This window comes from Bubalus bubalis, chromosome 19 (genome assembly GCF_019923935.1).
Source record: "Bubalus bubalis isolate 160015118507 breed Murrah chromosome 19, NDDB_SH_1, whole genome shotgun sequence".
NCBI classification, from domain to species: Eukaryota; Metazoa; Chordata; class Mammalia; order Artiodactyla; family Bovidae; genus Bubalus; species Bubalus bubalis.
In genome coordinates, this window is record NC_059175.1 from 52434062 (window position 1) to 52459480 (window position 25419).

Below are 25419 nucleotides of genomic sequence, written 5' to 3' on the forward strand. Positions count from 1 at the left end.
GATGCTATAGCTGAAACTCCAATACTTTGGCCATCTGATGTGAAGGACTGACTCATTAGAAAAGACCCTGATGCTGGGAAAGATTGAAGGTAGGAGGAGAAAGGGACAATAGAGAATGAGATGGTTGGATGGCACCACCAACACGATGGACACGAGTATGAGTAAGCTCCGGGAGTTGGTGATGGACAGGGGAGCCTGGCATACTGGAGTCCCTGGGATCACAAAGAGTCAGACAGAACTGAGCAACTGAACTGAACTGAATTCCACCTTTAGAAATAATAAACTTTAATATCGGGGTTTCACATTCTTTATTAAACAGTGTAGAGATTCCCTAAGTGTATTATATTGCAACTATTCATTTATTTTGCTACATATTCACTCTTTTCATAATGCAAATATAATTAAGACAAATACAGAAAGCTCTTGAAACAATTTCTTGAAATAAGTTCTAGAAGAAAATCATGTAAACTTCCAGTTAATACTTTGTGGAAGTATACTGTTTTCTGCTGCTGCTGCTGCTAAGTCGCTTCTGTCGTGTCTGACTCTGTGTGACCCCATAGACTGCAGCCCACCAGGCTCCTCCATCTCTGGGATTCTCCAGGCAAGAACACTGTTTTCTACCTTCTCCTAAAAAGCATTCTGTAATTCACTTTCTTTGAAACTACAGTATAAAGACTATCTCCATGTTTTCAAGATTTAGAAAGAAAATTATGTTAGGTTTAGGGTATAGTCAAGCTATTCACACATAGATTTTTTTCAGTGACTTAATTTTACTTAGGAAACAGCAATGAAATATAACAAATAAGTACAAATTACATAATTTTTAATGAATCATTCTGATTATTTTCCAGGAGTTTCTATAGTGAGGATTCACTAACACAATCAAATGGTATTATATGTTCAGGCCTTGTAAAATCTGGTCAGTGTGCTTTGCTCTTTCCTCCTTTTCCCCACGTTGTAGAGAGGAAACACTTTAAGTAAATAAAGATTTTTGTTTTTAAGGAAATCATTTAGGAACTGAATAAGTATTTTCTGGAGTTTGGAAGGCTCTTGGTCAAAAGTGCATAGAAGAATAATGGACCAAAAAATAGAACCTACAGAGCTAATAGCTAGTAGCCTAATATAGTATTAAATTACATGGATTCTGCCTGCAGATTGCCTTGGACTTGGACTCTGATACTACTACTTATTAAGTCTATGATGTTAGCACATTACCTAATCTTTAGTGCTCTGTTTCCTTATCTGTGGTGGTGGTGGTGGTTTAGTTGCTAAGTCATGTCCTACTCTTGTGACCCCATGGACTGTAGCCCTTCAGTCACTGTCTGTGGGATTCTCCAGGCAAGAATATTGGAGTAGGTTGCCATTTCCTTCTCCATTCCTTATCTGTATAATGGCCTTAACACAGGACCACTACATATGGTCATTGTCAGTATTAAGTATTTAGAATAGTGCATAGTCCATACTAATTATCACATAAGTATATGCTCAATAATAAGATGCAGCTACTCTCAACTTTTCTCATTCTTTATTACATTTTCTTCTTTATATACTTTTTCTGTTTCTCTTTCAGTATAGCATGACTTTGTCTGAGTGTTCACCTATCTTGGCCACATATAACCATGTGTGCACACTGAGTCGCTTCAGTTGTGTCCAACTCTTTGTGACCCTCTGGAATGTAGCCTGCCAGGCTTCTCTGCAATGGGATTCTCCTAGCAAGAATACTGGAATGGGTTGCCATGTCCTTCTCTAGGGGATCTTCCTGTCCCAGAGATTGAACCCGTATCTCCTTTATTTGCTGCATTGTAGCATATGCTTTAACACTGAGCCACCAGGGAAACCCACATATAGCCATGCCAGCACTCAATAAAGACAAATCAGTATTACCTTAGAGATACTGGTTAGTTTAAAACTTAAGGAAATCATATTTCTATTGCCTAGACTTACATCAGGAATATTGTAGTGGTCTCATCAGCTACAGACAGTGCATGTGTTCTATGCCTTTTTTGTCTCATTTGATAGAAGGTTATCATAAACTAGAAGAAAATTGCAATAAGTAGGTTGCCTACAACATTATTCAGTTTATAGAATATACAATTGACTGTGCATTTAATTTTATATCTTGAAATACCAATTCAATCCATCAGTTTTATATAATTGCATCAATAAGTAACTTGCTAGTTCTTAAAATAGCATCCATCCAAACAGTAGATAAATAACAAGATGACCAGACACACAAAAATGGAGTCATTCATTTGTGAATTGCAATACACAAATGTCTCAAAGCCTAATTACTGGAAAATTATAGTAAAAACACTCTTTATATATACATATACATCACTGGAATGAAATAGTTTGCCAAGTAATCTGCAACAAATTAGATCTGTAAAGATGAAATTAATCCTATTGACATTCATAAATCAAAAACATTAAGAATGACTAAAATTCAAGAAAGTAAACACCTCAAGACAGTACTGATAATGTCTTGATGCTGATAATGAAGATTTCTCCCTAAAAATATGCAAAAAGCTTAAATCCTAAACAGGTGTTCCTGTGTTATAAGAATAATGCCAATTTATGTTTCACAAGCCAGTCTCATTTATATATATATATATATACACATATATGTAGTGAATCTTCATTATAAGTGCTTCTCAGGTGGTGCAGTGCTAAGAATCTGCCTGCCAATGCAGGAGACACAGGAGACATGGGTTAAATCCCTGGGTGGGGAAGATCCCCTGGAGGAGGAAATGGCAACCCACTCCAGTATTCTTGCCTGGAAAATTCCACAGACAGAGGAGCCTGGTAGGGCTACAGTCCACACGGTTGCAAAGAGCTGGACTCAACTGAGTGACTGACCACACACAAGCAATCTTCATTGTCAATTCCATGTTCATGAATTTGCTATCTAGAATGTATTTCTAACCCGAAAATTAATATTCAGAGAGCTTATTATAGTCACTTGAGGACATGCGCAGAGCAGCAAAAAGTTTGAGTCACTCAAAGTTCTAGTTCTCAACAGGACGACCCTCTCTTGTGTTTCAACTCTCCCATTGTAAAATGTGTCCTTCTCATGTCCTATTTAATGCCATATTTATTCAATTTTTGTGCTTTTCATTAGTGATTTTGTTGTTTAAAATACCCCATAACTCTGCTGCTGCTAACTCGCTTTAGTCGTGTTTGACTCTGTGCGTACCCCATAGAGGGCAGCCCACCAGGCTTCCCCGTCCCTGGGATTCTCCAGGCAAGACACTGGAGTGGGTTGCCATTTCCTTCTCCAATGCATGAAAGTGAAAAGTGAAAGTGAAGTCGCTCAGTCGTGTCCGACTTTAGGGAACCCATGGACTGCAGCCTATCAGGCTCCTCTGTCCATGCGACTTTTCAGGCAAAAGTACTGGAGTGGGGTGCCATTGCCTTCTCCGCCCCGGAACTCTAGTGTGGAAGTATTCTCAACTGTTCTAAGCGCAAAAAGGCTGTGATGTGGTTTATAGAGAAAATGTACGTTTTAGATAAGCTTTTTCAGTCATTAGTTACAACGCTCTCGGGTGTGAGTTCAATGCTAATGAATCAATAACACTATCCATCAAGGGGATAAAAAGAAATTATGTAAAGTTTGGAAATGAAATAAAATTTTAAAAAAATTAAAAAAAAAAAGAAATTTGCAGATCTGTGCATAAGGCTGCTCCATAAAGTGCTAAAGTCTCACTTACAATGCGTGATGAAGCTATGAAAAAGATAGAAGTTAAAAGTTTGTGGATGGATGTGGTGATAAGCAATTTAAAAAGCTTAATGGACAGCATTGTTATCAGGCTAAAAGCCAGATAAAGTTTAGGTTATGCTGTTCAGGATTAAGAAAATATTAGGAGAAAAGGCTACTGAATTATTGTTAAAAAGAAATGACAGCCTATTAATTATTTGTAAGAACTGTGTAGTTCTCTATACAGTTAAACAAGATCTCTTTTAACAAGATCTGTATTAAACAAGATCTCTTTTAACAGAAACACACATAAAACAAGATTCTTTACTGATTGGCTAACAAAAATGTTGTGACCAATACCTTGAAGAAAATTAACCTTGAATTTCTCCCAAGAGAAATGGCTCAGCATTCGCTGATTCTGTTTAGCCTAGTTATCTCCTTTATCAGGTTAGTAGCTACTATTTATATTTTGGTTTTATATTTTCTTGCCTAGATTAAGTGAAACAGTTCTACTAAAAATTGATTTCTTGATACCTGTTATTAATATAATTCTTTATTTGATTTTCTTGTCTTCAGCCACTTCCTCTTTTACCCTGTCCTGCTAATCACAAAATATCTGTTTACCTTTTTTTTAATCACTAAATATAGAAAAATATTTTACTCTGGTTGCTCTTTCATTCAAAAGCTAAAATATTTGTAAAGTGTCAACTTATAGACTATATTTTTGGTTATTTAAAATTATATTTAACATTCTACCTCTATTCCATCCAATCTTATTTCTCACTGTATTTATACATGCATTCTCTAATTAAGTGTTGTGTCTTCTCGGATAAGCTTCATATCTTTTCATATCTTGAACTTGCTTATGTTCAAAACATGGGTGAAGGTCAGCAACAAGATCAGGGTAGAGAAGAAAAAAAAAAGAAAAAAATGGACAAAAAGATTTTCTAGGCTGGTTTATGCAGCCTCAACTCATCAAGTCCAATGTATAGCATCAAAATGAGTATTGCAAATGTTGCTATGTTTGTTATGCCAAATTCCACGTTGGTTTTTCTGAACACCTGTTATCAATTTGGGTAAATCAAGCAGATTTTAAGGATATCTTGTACATTTATAATAGTAACGATATTTTTGAGCATTTACTCCGTATACAATGGACAGTTCATGGGAATATGAGAATAGAAATCAACAGTCTAAAAGAGGAAAGAAATGTGAACTTGTTTGAATTTCAATACTTTTGTTGCATAGTGTGAAGTGCTTACTTTCCTGAAGTGTTGGGATGCGGTTTAAAGGAGTAGCCCCTGAATGCAGAGGGGTTCAAGCTGATGTGAAATGAAAGTGACATAATTGAGGGTCCAGGGGTCATCTTAAGCTACTTTAGGTCCAGTATAATGTAGACCTGAACCACTAAGGGCTAATACTCTTGATAATATTTTTCTCATTGGTCAAAATTGTGTCATGGAAGAAGGAATCTTGGGACAATAAGTGTAGGAAAATAGTAATTCCAACTATTGACTTTAGGAAAGATAAGTTTTGATTTTCTTTACCTATAATACTTAACTGCATACCCCACTTATACTTCAACCCTTCTCCACACACACAGAATAATTGATATCTTGATATAATATGCATTTATCTTATGGAAAAAACAATGGAAATGAGAACAGATAAGCTGTGGATTTACTTCTTTACATTCTCTTTTAAGTACTTTCTATCTTATAGTTAATTGAATAGTTTTTTCCATTTTATAACTATTAAAAATGTAATAAATCAAATTGTATTTAAATAATAAACTAATATGCATGCCTTGTTTGTTCCATCTTGGTCTTAGAGGTGAGAAGTCAAACATGTTAATCAAAGATTTGTTTAAGGATTTTAAAGCTTTAATATTAAGCTAAGTAGTTGCATTTTACATGTGAAAATTTAGGCTTCTTTCTCTATGAATAGATCTGTTTCCTTTACTTTCTAGAATCAGGTTATAAATGAGGGGTAGCATTTATTGATCATGTGATATGCATCATGAACTGCTAGAAGTGTTTTTCTTGTGCCTTTTAAATCCTCCCACAACCCTATTTTATATGTCTTAATATAGCCACTTATAGATAAGGATATAGAAGTTCACAGAGGTTTCAAGTAATCAGAATTTATCAAGAAATAGAATTCAGCTAGCTTCAAATTCCAGGTTGTTTTGCAATGCAAAATAACTCCTGTTCAGAACACATTGTATTAGAAACTGAATTTTTAGCTAATATAAATTTTTTATTGATTGCAGTAATAACATTTTAGTGTTCTGATATTTCAGGTCATTACTAAGCATTATTTTAATGCATTACACTCATAGAAAATATATTGGATGGAATAGTTTTAGGGATTATATAAACAATTCTTATCTAAGTGGTATTTTGATAATTAATATAAAATTGTATCTAGCTGTTATATCTTCATTTATACTTTGTCTAGAAAGGTCATTTTTATCACAGGATATATATATAATTCAATTTAGATACCATGACTTAAAACCAATCAAATATTTTATTTAAGTAATTAATACTCATAATTTAGTAATGAACTTTATACATTTCTCACTAAAAATATGAAATTATATCAGCATTCTCGATTCTAACCCATATCCTTTAACAATTTATCATTGTTTCTGGCTCTCAGGTTTCTCAGCTATTAAAAAGTCAGAAATATTTATATCAAGCACTGTGGGTATTAAATGAGTTTGTACATGAAAATAAAAAAGTAGTTTCTACTTTTAAGTCATATACATAATTAGAATCTGATAAAATGTTAACTATAGTTGAGCTATTTCTCATCTATCTCTCTTGATAAAACTCAATGTAAGAGAAACAGTGAGCAACCTTTTTAAACAGTCTAATTTTCTCATTTCAATGAAGACGTTTTACTTTTTAAAGTAAAATTGTAAGAATTTGTTTTATTGCATGGTTTATATTAACTACTATATAATTCTATTACAATTTTAAAAATTAACATCAGGTTATGTGTTTAGTAAGTTTCTTGCATCATGAAGATTTTATTTTTTCCACTAAGTTAGAACACTACTGACTAAGAGATTAGTGTACCAACCACAATATAAAATCATAAATATTACTACCTTTTATGAAATTATAACAATGAAATTTAATTTTGATTGCTGTTTAAAAGCTGGTTAAAATTACTTTCAAGGTGCTTTATAAAACTGCTTTCCATTTTCATTAACCATGGATGGTTTAGTGGAGATTGTTGTTTAACTTATGCAGAGGAAGTATAAGTAAGTTTGTTTGTCATTTCTTCATAAAAGATTAACATTTAAGACCACAAAAACAATTAATCCATTATCTTCATTAGTTTTTGGGGATAAAAAATTGGTATTTGTACAAAATACAAATAATCACATAGCTATTGTTTTAGCATGTATCAACAAATAATCATAAGGTTAAATTTTTTAAAAAATTATCTAAAATGCTTGCACTCAGAGACAAGGCGACATATTTGAAAAATAAACTTGAAAACTAAGTTGTTTAAATTTTCTTCAAACATAAATGTAAGGTTATGAGTATACAGAATTATATTCTACATGATAAACTCTAACACATTAAATAAACATATTAATTTTTATATTGATTATTCTCTAGACATATAGAATATTCTAAGAATTTCATTTACAATTTTTTGTCAGACATCTTACATATTTCAGTGTAATTTAACATCTGTTTAACACTTAAAATTCCAAGAACTTGCTACACTCTGGGAGTAAAATATTTAATAAAATGCATTTGTTGCCCTCCAAGTACTTATTGATTACCAACAGGAAGACATAAAATATATTATTTTAAAATATATATATTTTTAAAATAATATATATTTAAATATATATCTTATTTATATATATAATATATATTATATATAATATATATTATATATTATATATATTATATATATAATATATATTTAAATATATATTATTTTAAATATATATATTATTATATATTATATTAGATCTTAAACAAAGAAGTATCTGCAAGTATACTTAGTGTACTAAGTAAGAGACAGTTAACTCTCTCCTCAATTTCAGAGTAGTTTTGAGATAAAATTAACCTGTCAGCAACAATTTTTCCAAATCTAAATATAAAAATCTCCATAGCTATCCCTCATGTGTGCCTTATAAATGCAAGCCACTTCAATTACCATCTCCATAAACCAGCAGTGACACTGCAAGGGAGTCACTGTCATACCCAGTTTATATAGTAGGAAAATGGAGTTCAAATATATCGTATAATTTATAAAGATTGCAGATTAGTAAGTGAAGGTCCAACTATCAAATATGAAAGCGAAACTACAGTAGAATGGTCATAGTATTAGAAGTTCTTACTTACTGGTAAGTTTCTATACAAATTTCATGATTACTTCAATCCCTCTTATTCTCCCCACACTTTCTTAAAGAAAAAGGGATAATGATCTCTCCTTGAAACTGCATCCAAGGAATTGACCTACTGTAAGCACTAATGATAGCAAGGGTGGCACAGTGGTAAAGAACCCTGCTATGCAGGAGATAAATATGCCAAAATTTTTGAGTGTGTGGATTATAACAAACTGTGGAAAATTATTATAGAGATGGGAATACCAGACTACCTTACTTTCCTCCTGAGAAATCTGTATGCTGGTCAAGAAGCAACAGTTACAACTGTATATGGAATAACAGACTGCTTCCAAATAGGGAAAGGAGCACATCAAGGCAGTATATTGTCACTCTGCTTGTTTAACTTTTATGCAGAAAACATCATGTGAAATGATGTGCTGGATGAAACACAAGCTGGAATCAAGATTGCAGGGAGAAATATCAACAACCTCAGGTACACAGATGACACCACCCACATGGCAGAAAGTGTAGAAGAACTAACGAGCCCCCTGATGAAAATGAAAGAGGAAAATGAAAAAGTTGGCTTAAAATTCAAAATTCAAAAAACGACAATCATGTCATCTAGTTCCAGCACTTCATGGCAAATAGGTGGGGAAGCAACGGAAACAGTGACAGACATGGGCTTCCCTGGTGGCTCAGAGGGAAAGCGTCTGCCTACAATGCAGGAGACTCAGGTTCCATCCCTGGGTCAGGAAGATCCCCTGGAGAAGGGAATGGCAACCCACTCCAGTACTTTTGCCTGGAAAATCCCATGGACTGAGAAGTCTGGTAGGCTACAGTCCATGGGGTAGCAAAGAGTCAGACACGAATGAACAACTTCACATAATCACTGCTTATTGGCAAATTCAGAATTAAACTGAAGAAAGTAGGGAAAACCACTAGACCATTCAGGTATGACCTAAATCAAATCCCTTATGATTATACAATGGAAGGGAGAAATAGATTTAAGGGACTAGATCTGATAGATAGTGCCTGATGAACTATGGATGGAGGTTCATGACATTGTACGGAGAGAAATGAAAAGCAATGGAGAAAAGGAAAGATATAAGCATCTGAATGCAGAATTCCAAAGAATAATAAGGAGAGATAAGAAAGCCTTCCTCAATGATCAGTGCAAAGAAATACAGGAAAACCACAGAATGGGAAAGACTAGAGATCTCATCAAGAAAATTAAAGATACCAAGGGAACATTTCATGCAAAGATGGGCTCGTTAAAGGACAGAAATGGTATGGACCTAACAGAAGCAGAAGATATTAAGAAGAGGTAGCAAGAATACACAGAAGAACTGTACAAAAAAGAGCTTTACAACCCAGATAATCACGATGGTGTGATCACTCACCTACAGCCAGACATCCTGGAATGTGAAGTCAAGTGGGCCTTAGAAAGCATCCCTATGAACATAGCTAGTGGAGATGATGGAATTCCAGTTGAGCTATTTCAAATCCTGAAAGATGATGCTGTGAAAGTGCTGCACTCAATATGCCAGCAAATCTGGAAAACTCAGCAGTGGCCACAGGACTGGAAAAGGTCAGTTTTCATTCCAATCCCCAAGAAAGGCAGTGCCAAGGAATGCTCAAACTACCACACAATTGCATTCATCTCATATGCTAGTAAAGTAATTCTCAAAATTCTCCAAGCCAGGTTTCAGCAATACGTGAACCTTGAACTTCCAGACATTCAAGCTGGTTTTCGAAAAGGCAGAGGAACCAGAGATCAAATTGCCAGCATCCGCTGGATCATTGCAAAAGCAAGAGAGTTCCAGAAAAACATCTAATTCTGCTTTATTGACTATGCCAAAGCCTTTGACTGTGTGGATCACAGTAAACTATGGAAAATTCTAAAAGAGATAGGAATACCAACCACCTGACCTGCCTCTTGACAAATCTGTATGCAGGTCAGGAAGCAACAGTTAGAACTGGACATGGAACAACAGACTGGTTCCAAATAGGAAAAGGAGTATGTCAAGGCTGTGTATTGTCACCCTGCTTATTTAACTTATATGCATAGTACATCATGAGAAATGCTGGGCTGGAGGAAGCACAAGCTGGAATCAAGTTTGCTGGGAGAATTATCAATAACCTCAGATATGCAAATGACACCACCCATATGGCAGAAAGTGAAGAGGAACTAAAAAGCCTCTTGATGAAAGTGAAAGAGGAGAGTGAAAAAGTTGGCTTAAAGCTCAATATTCAGAAAACTAAGATCACGGCATCCGGTCCCATCACTTCATGGCAAATAGATGGGGAAACAATGGAACAGTGTCAGACTTTATTTTGGGGGACTCCAAAATCACTGCAGATGGTGATTGCAGCCTTGAAATTAAAAGACGCTTACTCCTTGGAAGAAAAGTTATGACTAACCTAGATAGCATATTCAAAAGCAGAGACGTTACTTTGCCAACAAAGGTCCGTCTAGTCAAGGCTATGGTTTTTCCAGTGGTCATGTATGGATGGGAGAATTGGACTGTGAAGAAAGCTGAGTGTCGAAGAATTGATGCTTTTGAACTGTGGTGTTGGAGAAGACTCTTGAGAGTCCCTTGGACTGCAAGGAGATCCAACCAGTCCATTCTAAAGGAGATCAGTCCTGGGTGTTCATTGGAAGGACTGATGCTGAGGTTAAAACTCCAATACTTTGGCCACCTCATACGAAGAGTTGACTCATTGGAAAAGACGCTGTTGCTGGGAGGGATTGGGGGCAGAAGGAGAAGGGGACGACAGAGGATGAGATGGCTGGATGGCATCACTGACTCAATGGACATGAGTTGAGTGAACTCTGGGAGTTGGTGAAGGACAGGGAGGCCTGGCGTGGTGGGGTTAATGGGGTCGCAAAGAGTCGGACACGACTGAGCGACTGAACTGAACTGAACTGATAACCACTGCAGATGGTGATTACAGCCATGAAATTAAAAGACATTTGTTCCTTGAAAGAAAAGCTATGACTAACCTAGACAGCATATTTAAAAGCTCAGACATTACTATGCCAACAAAGGTGCATCCAGTCAAAGCTATGGTTTTTCCGGTTGTCATGTATGGATGTGAGAATTGGACTATAAAGAAACTGAGTGTTGAAGAACTGATGCTTTCGAACTGGGGTGTTGGAGAAGACTCTCGAGAGTCCCTTAGATCGCAGGATATCGAAGCAGTCAATCATGAAGGAAATCAGTCCTGAATATTCATTGGAAGAACTGATGCTGAAGCTGAAACTCCAATACTTTGGCCACCTAATGTGAAGAACTGTTTCATGGGGAAAAACCTGATCCTGGGAAAGATAGAAGGCAGGAGGAAAAGGGGATGACAGAGGATAAGATGTTTGGATAACATCACCGACTTAATTGACATGAGCTTGAGCAAACTCCAGAGTTTGGTGATGAACATGGAAGCCTGGAGTTCTGCAGTCTTTGGGGTTGCAAAGAGTCAGACATAACTTAGCAACTGAACTGAATTGAACTGATGCAGGGGATTCAGGAAACAGAGGTTCAATCCCTGGATCAGCAGTATCCCTTGGAGGAAGAATTGGCAACCCTCTACAGCATTCTCACTTGAGATATCCCATGGGCAGAGGAGCCTGGCTAGCTACAGTCCATGGGGTCACAAAGAGTCGGATATGACTGAACATACACATGCACACATACATACACAAGCACTAAAGAGCATAATGCATTGCTTGTAGTCAAAGAAAATTCTGGCAATCAGAATATCAGGAGCAAATACTTACTATTTTAACCTGATAAATATTAATAATATCACAAAGGTTTTTTTTCTTATTGATGATTTTTCAATAACATATAGTAATGTGATCCACTTAATGAGAAAGATTTCCCCCATAGTAATGAAAACATGTTGATAAGAGCTTTCAAGTCAATAAAAATATAGGTCCATGCTTTGATTTTGAATATTCAATAGTTGGACATTTTTGAGTTACACTATTTGGGGTCGCAAAGAGTTGGACACTACTGAGCGACTGAACTGAACTGAAATAACTGATGATTTTTAATGTTCTGACAAAAGACTCTTTGTTATGCACACTTTAGAAAATGAATTCCCTTTAGTCATGATTTTATTTGATTTTATTCACATATTCCATTTGAGATATCAACCTATAAATATTTATTCTCATTGAATAGTACAAGTTCATAAATATTTTAAATTAAATACCATGTCCCATTATCTTTTATACCCACTAAACATATATTTCTTATTTCTCTCATCTAAAATTCGATAGTCATGAAATTCTACATTTAATCCATCCAATAGATAAAAAATCCAATGATTATGCATTTATATTTCATGAAGCTGAATACTGTCATTTGAAGTTTATTACCAAAGACAACACTGAAAATTATATATAAACTGAAAATAATTAAACGTGTGAATTAAGGAAACCCATGTCACTAAATGTAGCATTAATAAAGTAGCAAAATGGCAAAGAATCCTGAAAAATATTGATAAAGTCTATCTTTAAAACTCCTGAAAACTGCAAAGTTGGGAGTCTGTTTCTTGAACATCATCTCTGAGTTTCAGATGACCAATTTTCTCATCTCTCTTCAAAAGCAGAGGACAGTTTTCTAGTATCTACATAAGAGCCACGTCTTCTTAATCAGGAAAGGTTTGATGCATATTTATTCCCATATGTAAAGGACTGAAGGAAGTACAGAACCCAAGAAACTGTTACTGGGCAAGCTGACACAGGATAAGTACCAACCTCAGGGAAAGAGAGCAATTTGTAAATTACATAGAAGAGCTATGAGTTTATAGGAATAGAATGCCAATTAACAATAGAGGTTGCACCATTATTAGCTTGTGGATAGCTCTTTTTATGCAAACTTTAGCCAGGCTTGTGTAAGCGGGACACTTTCACCCACTGGCACTTTCTCAAGGTAGCAATGGAAACCACTAATCACAGTAGAAAGGAATGTTCTGTTGGCATAAAACATTTTGTGTGTGTGTGCCAGAATTCATTTCTCATTAATTTATTAATTCCTTTCAGCTAGCATTATCGTGCACCTTTCTGAAGTGAAGCAAATACCACAGAAAGAAAAAAGATGTCCCAGCTTTAAATTGGCTCTTTGGCCACCTGGTGAGAATTGCCACCTCACTGGAAAAGATCCTGATGTTAGGAAAGATTGAAGGCAAAAGGAGAAGGGATAACAGAGGATGAGTTAGGTAGACAGCATCACACCAACTCAATGGACATGAATTTGGGCAAACTCCAGGAGACAGTGAAGGAGAGAGAAACAGTCCACAGGGTCACAAAGAGCCGGAGACGATTTAGTGACTGAACAATAACGGTAATCTAGTAGGAAACACATAGGCATAGACAATTAAATAAAACAAAGTTTTGAGGGATGGAATGGGGAGGGAGGTGGGTGGGGGGTTCAGGATGGGGGCATATGTACACCCATGGCTGATTCTTGTCAATGTATGGCAAAAAACACTATAATATTGTAAAGTAATTAGCCCCCAATTAAAATAAATAAATTAATTTTAAAAACAAATAAAACCACTGTAAAAAAAAAAAAAGAAGAAGAAGAAGAAGAAATAAAACACAAACAGAAGTGGTCAGTTTTATAAAACTGACCATAGACTCTTTCCCAGAAGGAGTGATAATTGAATTTTATCTAAACTAAGTAGTAGAAATTAATGGGCTTCTCAGGTGGTGCTTGTGGTAAACAATCCGCCTGCCAATGCAGGATACACAAAAAACATGTGTTCGATCCCTGGATTGGGAAGATCCCCTGGAGAAGGGCATATCAATTCACTCCAGTATTCTTGCCTGGGGAATCCCACGGTCAGAGGATCCTGGCAGGCTATAGTCCATAGGGTCGCAAAGAGTCAGACATGACTAAAGCGATTTAATACAACAATTAATAAAGAAAATATAGAGGGGATTATTTCTGACACAAGAGTATGATGTGTTAAAAAAAAACAAAAACAAAAAACAAAGAAGCAGCATGGAACTATTTAAGAAATTAGGTGTGAAGAGTGGAATCAGAAACCTGTTTGCTGCAAGTTCAGGGAACACCTTACTTCTTCTAAAGCCATACAGCATTTGTGAAATATCTAGCAGCCACGTTTTAAGAGACTACTGTTTTATTTCTGGAGTAGGAAATGGCAACAAACTCCAGTATTCTTGCCTGGAAAATTCCACGGACAAAGGAGCCTCAGGGGCTACGGTTCATGGGATCACAAAGATTCAGACATGAATTCTTAAACCACTTTTGTTGTTGTTGCTCAGTTGTTCAGTCACGTCTGGCACTTGTGACCCTATGGGCTGTAACACGCCAGGCCTCCCTGTCCTTCACCACCTCCCAGAATTTGTTCAAACTCATGTCCTTCGAGTCGGTGATCCCATCCAAATATCTCATCCTCTGTCATCCCTTTCTCCTTTTGCCTTCATTCTTTCCCAGCATCAAGGGTCTTTTCCAATGAATTGGCTGTTTGTATCAAAGTATTGGAGTCCAAAGTATCAGTGTCCAAAGTATTGGAGCTTCAGCATCAGTCCTTCCAATGTAAAGTGCTTTTATTTTCTCTTTTATTACCAGAGAAAACAAATTTCTAGGTCACTTTTGTCTCATGACAGCACACAGTTTCTAATTAATGTTTCTCTTAATCCTGCTTTCTAAACAGTAACTAATTTCAAATAGGTCCATATTTTCCTTAAGACTTTCCTCAGAGTCCATCAGCTCTATCCCAAACCTTATGAAATAAGTTTATCTCTTCCTTCTCTTTGAGCAGCAAGCACTCCCTCTTTCTCTCTGGTGCCCTCCATTGCTGCAGCGAGTCAACAAGTCTGATTTTTTTACACTACAGACTTGTGTCTAATTATCTTTTGCTATTTGCCTTTAACAAGATGTAGTGTGTTGTCAAATTGAGAAAGATCTTGTAGGACCTTTGGGAAATGCAGCATCATGATAAGGTGCAGACTTTATATCCAAATTGATGTGTTGAATCCACTCTATATCGCTGATTAGCTCCATTATATTGCATTAATATTAGTTGCTCAGTTAATTGACTCTTTTTGACCCCATGAACTGTACCCATCAGGCTCCTCTGTCCACGGAATTTTCCAGACAAGAATACTGGGGTGGGTTGCCATTTTCTTCTCCAGGGGATCTTTCCAACCCTGGGATCAAACCCGGGACTCCTGCATTATAGGCAGATTCTTAATTTAAGCTGTACTTGCCTCAATTTATTCATCTGTTAATAGGGCAATAATGGTATTTCCTTTGGGCTTCCCTAGTGGCTCTAACAGTAAGGAATCCAACTACAATTCTGGAGGTCTGAGTTCAATCCCTGGGATTGGGAAAGATCCCCTGGGGGAGGGCATAGCAGCCCACTCTAGTATTCTTGCCTGGAAAATCCCCATGGACAGAGGAGCCTGGTGGATTTGCAGAGTCAGACACAACTGAGCAATTATGCACAGCACAGTATTTCCTTTAGAGGGTTGTGGGGTTTTTGTTTGTTTGTTTGTTTGTTTTTCAGTTAATGTACGCAATCTGGTTAGAAAGACTGCTGTACTTCTGTTAGCTATTATATATCATGTTAAGAAACTTGGATCTCTTTTTATAAGCAATCAGTAGGAATGCATATATCTCTTAGCCCACTAGGCATCCGAGTATTGAAAATATTTAAGAGAGTATGAGTGGAGCAAGAATACCAGTTAAGAGGCTGTTAAAACAGACTTTATGGATAATTTAAGTAGAACCATGACTGTAAGGTCAGAACAAACAGGTTGACTGAGTGGAGTATTTGAGAGCTGACATCAGCTAGACCTTGTTATTTATTACATATATTCAGGCATGCATGAAATATGTGTATGCTCATGCTGTGATTGAAATGTATCTGTGATTATATAGAATATACAATTATATACACAGTTTGAAATGTATAAATACTTGTAAATCATTTCATTTAAAGCATCCAAAACATGTCAAGTGGTTTGGGTGCAATATAATGTTTTAATACCAGACAGTTTTACTGCCAGTTACTTTTTATTTCACCACATGATCTGTAAGACAGAAAATATATTTAAATTTACTGGGAATATACTGAATTGTGAGTCTTATTTAATCAGTTTGTTTAATGCCTAGAAACTAGCCTATGGTGTTAAAAGTGTGTGGTCTTAGGTAATTGACTAACTGAATATAGGCACTAGGAAACATAAAATTAAAATGGGCTGGTCAGTCGATTAATCAGGACTTCATGGAGTCCAAAAGATGACATTAGCAATTCAGAATTCATAATCTAGTTGTATAAATAGAGTATTAGAGGGATAAACATCACGCAAATTATAACCCACCTCAGAATTTAACAAATGTCATCATTTCCAAGCGTAAGCCTGGAACTGAAAAGTTACTATTAAATATTTAGGCTTGTAATTCTGGAGCTACCAGATGAATGCCTTTTCAGAAACAAGAACACAAATCTAAAGGTGAATAACTGACCTTAAAGACCAAGTTCATATGCCTACCTGTTTTTCTAAAATTATATTTAACAAATACAAACTTAATATCTAAAGAAAATCATCTAGGTAAAAACTGTGTTGGGCTCAATTACAAATTTACTTTTATTATGTTCTATTTATCTCTACTATTAATTTTTCATTTGTTTTAATTTTGAATTTTTTCAATATATCCCATAAGTATATGCAAACAATATATATGATGGTGCTTATAATTATTTTTCCATATTATGGCTGAAATGGATGAATTATAGGTTACTGATATTTTAGTTGTGTTGTTTTTTTTCTTAATGATGGATTTTAAGATTGCTTTGGATACTTTGGTTATATATCATTTATCAGATATGTGTTTTGCAAATGCTTTCTCCCAGTCTATGGCTAAGATTTTCATTCTCTTAATGTCTTTCATTACCATCATTATTTCATTAATGTCTCCTTATTGTCAAATTCAGACTTATATTGCAGAAACTGGGGAAAACCAAGACCATTCAGGTATGACCTAAATGAAATCCCTTACAGTTATACAGTGGAAGTGACAAATAGATTCAAGGGATTATATCTGATAGGCAGAGTGCCTGAAGAACTAGTGACAGAGGTTCGTGACATTGTACAGGAGGCAGGATTCAAGACCACCCCCAAGAAAAAGAAATACAAAAAGGCAAAATGGTATCTGAGGAGGCCTTACAAATAGCTGTGAATAGAAGAGAAGCAAAAGGTAAAGGAGAAAAGAAAAGATATACCCATTTGACTGCAGAGTTCCAAAGAATGGCAAGGAGAGATAAGAAAGACCTCCTCAGCAATCAATGCAAAGAAATAGAAGAAAACAAGAGAATGGGAAAGATTAGAGATCTCTTCAAGAAAATTGGAGATACCAAGGGAATTTTTCATGCAAACTTGAGCTCAATAAAGGAAAGAAATTGTATGGACCTAACAGAAGTAGAAGATCTTAAGAAGAGGTGGCTAGAATACACAGAAGAACTATACAAAACATATCTTCATGACACAGATAACCACGATATCACTCACCTAGAGCCAGACATCCTGGAATGTGAAGTCAAGTGGGCCTTCGGAAGCATCATTAGGAACAAAGCTAATGGAGGTTATGGAATTCCAGTTGAGCTATTTCAAATCCTAAAAGATGATGCTGTGAAAGTGCTGCACTCAATATGCCAGCAAATTTGGAAAACTCAGCAGTGGCCACAGGACTGGAAAAGGTCAGTTTTCATTCCTATCCCAAAAAAGGCAATGCCAAAAAATGCTCAAACTACCGCACAATTGCACTCATCTCACACGCTAGTAAAGTAATGCTCAAAATTCTCCAAGCCAGGCTTCAACACTGCATGAACCATGAACTCTAAAATGTTCAAGCTGGATTTAGAAAAAGCAGAAGAACCAGAGATCAAATTGCCAACATCCATTGGATCATAGAAAAAGCAAGAGAGTTACACGAAAGCACCTACCTCTGCTTTACTGACTATGCCAAAGCCTTTAGTCCACTGTGTGGACTACAACAAACTGTGGTAAAATTCTGAAAGAGATGGGAATACCAGACCACCTGACCCGCCTCTTGATAAATCAGTATGCAGGTCAAGAAGCAGCAGTTAGAATGGGACATAGAACAACAGACTGGTTCCAAATCGGGAAAGGCGTACATTAAGGCTGTATATTGTCACCCTGCTTATTTAACTTATATGCAGAGTACATCATGAGAAACGCTGGGCTGAATGAAGAACAAGCTGGAATCAAGATTGCTGGGAGAAATATCAATAACCTCAGATACGCAGATGACACCACCCTCATGGGAGAAAGCGAAGAATAACTAAAAAGCCTCTTGATGAGAGTGAAAGAGGAGAGTGAAAAACTTGGCTTAAAACGCAATATTCAGAAAACTAAGATCATGGGATCTGGTCCCATTATTTCATGGGAAATAGATGGGGAAACAGTGGAAACAGCAACAGACTTCATTTTTTTTTTGACTCCAAAATCATTGCAGATGATGACTTCAGCCATGATATTAAAAGATGCTTGCTACTTGGAAGAAAAGTTATGACCAACCTAGACAGCATATGAAAAAGCAGAGACATTACTTTGTCAACAAAAGTCCATCTAGTCAAAGCTATGGTTTTTCCACTAGTCATGTATGGATATGAGAGTTGGACTATAAAGAAACCTGAGCACCATAGTATTGATGCTTTTGAACTGCTGTGTTGGAGAAGACTCTTGAGAGTCCCTTGGACTGCAAGGAGATCCAACCACTCCATCTTAAAGGAAATCAGTCCTGAATATTCATTGGAAAGGGCTGATGCTGAAGCTGAAACTCCAATACTTTGGCCACCCGATGCAAAGAACTGACTCATTTGAAAAGACCCTGATGCTGTGAAAGACTGAAAGCAGGAGGAGAAGGGGACGACAGAGGATGAGATGGTTGGACAGCATCAAGACTCAATGGACATGAGTTTGAGTAAGCTCTGGGAGTTGGTGATGGACAGGGAATCCTGGTGTGCTGCATTCCATGGGGTTGCAAAGATTCAGACTGGATTGAGAGACTGATCTGAACTGAACTGAATATCTCTCATATATTAGAGTTTTTAATTTTAATAAATTCTAACATTACTTTTTTTCTTTCATGAATCATGCTTTGAATTTAAATCTAAAATTCATTAAAAAACCTAAATTCAGACAGATTTACTTTCAGAAGCTTTACAGTATTACTGTAAAGCTTATATATATATATATTCACATTTATGATTCATTTTTAAATTTGCTTTGTAAGTTCTGCCTATTTTCATACATTTGCAAATGTGCATTCAATTTTTCCACATAATTTATTGAAAAAACTTGTCCTTTATCCATTTAATTGCCTTTGAATCTTTATTTAAAAAATCAGTAGACTATATTTGTGTAGATCTGTAGTTTGCCTCTGGGGCTTCCCTGGTGATGAAGTGGTAAAGAGTCTGCCTGCCAATGCAGGAGATGTAGGTTCAATCCCTGGATCAGAAAGATCCCCTGTAGAAGCAAATGGAGACCCACTCCAGTATTCTTGCCTGGGAAATCCCATGGACAGAGGAGCCTAGGGGTGTACAGTACATGGTGTCACAAAGTGTTCAGCACAACTGAGCATGCACCCATGCACAGCTTGCCTCTATTTAGTTCTATTGCTCTATGGGTCTATTCTGTAGCCAGGACCATATTGCTTTTATTATGATAGGAGTATAGTAAGTCTCACAATAGCATACTGTGAGTTCGCCAACGATTTTTATGCAGTATTCTGCAGTCTATTGTAGATATTTTGCCTTTCCACTGCATTTGAGAACCAGCTTATTGTTATATAAAGAAGAGCTCACTGAGTTCCTGGGGTTGTGTTGAATCTACAGATCAAGTCTGAAGGAATTCAGTTCTTAATAATACAGATTTTTCCTATCCATGGACATAAAATATTTTCCCATTTATTTAGATCTTTGATTTCTTTTTCAATCTCTTTCAGTTTTCCCTGTAGAAATTCTGTACATATTTCATTGCATTTGCATAAAAGTATTTAATTGCTTTGATATTATTGTAAAGTCAATAATTTTTAAAATTTTTAAGTTTCTATTGTTCATTGTTGATAGATGGGAAAACAGTTAGTATTTGCATATTGACCATGCACTTGAGACCCTATTATATTCCCTTGTTAACATCAGGGGTTTATTTGTAGATTTTTAAGAATTTTATCCAATGACAATTATGTCATCTGCCAATAAAAATAACATCATTTCTTCCTTTCCATTCAGTATACGTTTATGTTTTCCTTTTATTATTGCACTAGCAAAGACTTACAGTAGGACATTGAATACTTGCTGAGAAATGATGCCCTTATTTTGTTCTTTATGTTAAAAATATCTAATCCTTCAACATTAAGTATAATGCTAGCTTTAGGTTTTTGTGGATTATCTTTATAAACTTGAAGAAGTTTTACACTTCTCTAAATTTTCTGAGAGTTTTTATCATGAATAATTATTAGATTTTGTCAAGTGATCTTTTCGTATTATTTGATATGATCATGTGATTTTATTCAGCCTGTTGGTAAGGTATATTACATTGACTGGATCTTTCAATATTGAACCAACCATATAACTGGAATAAATCCTACCTGGCTGTACAGTATAATTATTTTGATACATTATTGAATATAATTTCCTTAAGTTTGCTTAGGATTTTTGTATATGTTCATAGACTATATATATATAATTATCCTTTCTTGTTTTGTCTTTATCTGGCTTGGATATTAAAGTAGTGCTGGCCTCATAGACTGAACTAAAAAGTAATTCTATATTTATTTTATGGAAGAATCTGTGAAAAAGTGGAACAACATTTGTAAATGGTAGAATTTATCAGTGAAATAATATGGGCCTAGTAATACTCATTTTTCAAAAAGATCATTAATTATTGATTCATGTGTATTAAAGGATGTAAGGATATTCAAAGTATTTCTTTCTCCTTATATAGGTTTAGGTAATTTACATCTTTCCAAATAATGGTGCATTTTATGTAAATTATCAAATTTCTGGACATAGAGTATTTCATAATATTATTTCATTACCTCTCTATTGTCCATATGATTGGTAGTGGTGATTTCTCTTCTATTTCTGATATTAGTAATTTGTGTATTCTCTTTTTTCATCCTTGATTGGTGTTTCAAGGTGTTTTATAAAAGAAAAGTTCTTTTTTTAAGAGAAATATTTTTGTTTCTTGATTTTTCTCTTATTTTCCTATTTTCAACTTTATTATTTCTGTTGTAGTCTTTACTACTCCATTATTCTTTTCATGTTATTCTTTTACTTCTTTAGTCATCTAATTTCTTTAGGCTTAAATTGATCTTCTTTCTCTGAATTTCTAAAGCAGAAGCTGAGCTTGTTGCTTGAATACCTTTCTTCTTTTCTAATACTTTTTGTAATACTATAAATTTTCCTGTGAATACCTATTTCACTGTATCCCACACATTTTGTAGCATTAAATTTTTACTTTAATTTAGCTAGAAAATTTTTGTTTTAATGTTTTAAGACTTCCCCTTTGCATCTGTATTATTTAAAAGAATATTTTATGTCACTAACTATTTGGATATTCTCCCACTATCTTTATGTTACTAATCCCTTGTTTAATTCCTTTCTGAGAAAACACTTTGCATTATTTCTAGTCTTGTAAATTTGCTAAGGCATGTTTTATGGCCCCAAAGTGTAGCCTTAGTTAATGCTTCATGTTTGCTTGAGAAGAACATTATTTAGCTGTTGTTTGATGAAATATTCTATAAATGTCAGTTTGATCCAGTCGATATATGGTACATTTCTGCTTAAAGGTATCAAACATATATGTTCTAATATATAGAAATATGTTGAATTGCCCATCTACAATAGTGGATTTGTCTGTTTCTTTTTGTAGTTCTATATATTTTTGCTTCATATATTTTAATCTTCTGTAGTTAGATATATGTGTGCTTACTAGCTTAGTCATGTCCAGCTCTTTGTGTCCCCATGGACGGCAGCCCGCCAGGCTCCTCTGTCCATGGGGATTATCCAGGCAAGAATACTAGAGTGGGTTGCCATACTCTCCTCCAGGGGCCCTTCCCAATCCAGGGATTGAACCCAGGTCTCCCACATTGCAGGCAGATTCGTTACCATCTGAGCCACCAGGGAAGCCTCATTTAGGTGCAAACACATTAACAATTGTTATTGCTTCTTGGAGAACTGATCCCTTTATTGTTATGAAATACTCTTTGATTTCCCTAATACTATTTTCTTATTCTAGAATATATTTAATCTTAATGTAGCAACTACAATTTTCTCCCTCCACCCCAAGTTTCTTTTGATTGGTATTACTCTGGTATACTTCTCCAACTCTTTTAACTGTCTTTGTCATTATATTCAAAGGAGGGAATCTTCAGACAACCTATCTTGTTTCCTTTTCTACTCTTTTAAGTTCTATCTTTTAATTGATGATATATTTAGGTCATTTCTGTTTGCTGTTGCTGCTGCTAAGTCGCTTCACTCATGTCCAACTCTGTGCGACCCCATAGACAGCAGCCCACCAGGCTCCGCCGTCCCTGGGATTCTCCAGGCAAGAACACTGGAATGGGTTGCCATTTCCTTCTCCAATGCATAAAAGTGAAAAGTGAAAGTGAAGTCGCTCAGTCGTGTCCGACTCTTAGCGACCCCATGGACTGCAGCCTACCAGGCTCCACCGTCCATTGGATTTTCCAGGCAAGAATACTGGAGTGGGGTGCCATTGCCTTCTCCGCATTTATGTTTAAGCAATCATTAATATAATTGCTTCAATATATGTCATATCTATAATTATTTTTAAATTCATTGAATTAAGTCTTTGTTCCCTCTGTAGCTTCATTAGATTAAGTGAGCATTTTATATGATCCCATTTTGTCTGTTCTCTTTGTATAGCAATAACTCTTAATATTTTATGGTTGACTAAAGTTTCCCAGTCCAGGTTCGATGCACGATACTGGATGCTTGGGGCTGGTGCACTGGGACGACCCAGAGGGATGGTATGGGGAGGGAGGAGGGAGGATGGTTCAGGATGGGGAACACATGTATACCTGTGGCAGATTCATTTTGATATTTGGCAAAACTAATACAATTATGTAAAGTTTAAAAATAAAATAAAATTTAAAAAAAATAAAGTTTCCAATACATACATTTTTAACTATTCTATCTTCGAGTAACACTACACTTCTTCACATGTAGTGTGGGTACTTACTACATTTATTTCCAATTATCTTTCTTTCTCCTGTATGAATGTATGAATGTTATCATTCATTCAACTTAACTAAATGTTATAATCACAGAATATAATATTATTATTACTGCCTTAAACAAACTATTATAGTCCTAAAATTAGATGGCTAATACACCTGCAGGATGTGTGTTTAGAGCAAAAGGTCTTGAAATTTCCTAGGTTTTACCACTCACTAAATGCTTTTCCAGCATATACTTGAACACACTGATTGCAAATATATCATTTTATATAACAGTAATACAATTCATAAGATTGGTTCACTAACATATCTTATCTTATCACAAATCCATATACATTTTCTCCTTTAGGATTTTAATTCCCAGAACAAGATTTACTACCTTGAATGTAAACTTATTTTATCTTGTTAAAATGCATCTCCTCATTCTAATCTATTCAGATATTTTAAGATGCAGATTGCATTTTACAGAATATTTATAAACTTTCAGTTTTATAACTTTGGAAACCTAATAAATAAGCTTCCTAAAACTTATTCTAATTCATTAGTGAATAAATATGAAGCACAGTTTTATAACACATACATTTTTAAGGACTCATGACCCCTGCTACCCCACAAAGAAATTAATAATATTATGATCATTTGGTCAACAAGTCAATCATGAGAACTGCTTAGGAATAAAGAGCCTGGTTTTACTACAGATGACAAGGACAAGAGGCAACCTGTCTCGGAGGTAGAGAAGTAGAAAGGATTCATGAATCTATAATTCTAGAGGCAGCATACTATTGTAGCAAAGTTATATTTTTTGAGTTTTTCTGATGTGTACAACTTCATTTTTGCATATGACAAATCTGTTGTAGGTTGAAGAAAATAATTAGCTTTATTAATTATAATAATATTTTATACTAGTGGTTTGAATTGCAATCATTTTAGTCACAAGGATCATGACTGAACTTTCCCACTTTTTTCCAAACAAAATCTGTACACAAATATTAGGCAATAAGAAACTGATTTTAAAATATATTGATGCTTGGGGCTGGTGCACTGGGATGACCCAGAGGGATGGTATGGGGAGGGAGCAGGGTTCAGGATGGGGAACACGTGTATACCTGTGGCGTATTCATGTTGATATATGGCAAAACCAATACAATATTGTAAAATTAAAAATAAAATAAAATTAAAAAAATATAAAACAAAATATACTGGTGGTTGTGATATCTGTCACAAACAAAACCAAGAGCTTTGGTAAAGAACACAGTTGATTCTTGCTTATGTAAACATAAAGAAAAAAATATTTTTATTAATAATATTTCTCCTCAGCCAAGTTATCACAGTTAGCATGCAGTGAAATAATAAATATATTCCCCAAGAACATCTCTATGATTGAAATTTATCTATAAAAATATATCATGTGTGCATGCATGTTGCTGTTGCTACTGCTGCGAAGTCACTTCAGTCATGTCTGACTCTGTGCGACCCCATAGACGGCAGCCCACCAGGCTCCCCTGTCCCTGGGATTCTCCAGGCAAGAACACTGGAGTGGGTTGCCATTTCCTTCTCCAATGCTTGAAAGTGAAAAGTGAAAGTGAAGACACTCATTCGTATCTGACTCTTAGCGACCCCATGGACTGCAGCCTATCAGGCTCCTCCATCCACGGGATTTTCCAGGCAAGAGTACTGGAGTGCGGTGCCATTGCCTTCTCCACATGCATGTTACGTCCCTTTAGTTGTGTCCAGCCCTGAAACGCTATGGACCGTAGTCCAAATGATCATAATACATCATACACCTGCAATTCTATGGTTTCTAAGTGCCTCACCTTCATTTGTTAAAACAGGTATTTTATTCCGTGAAATTACTATTAACATAATAGTAACATGGCAGGTTTTAGCAAAAGTGAATATACATACATAAATAAGGTAATCATGAGTATGAAATTTATTTCATCATGGATAACTTGATGATAATATTAACATATGTAATAATTTAAATGACTGGAACCCTATTCAGGATATCTTTCTAAATTTGGATGCAAGCTAAAGAGAAATTGCTTAATTGTTAATAGGTAAAAATACATAAGGCATTAATATATATTAAATAAAGG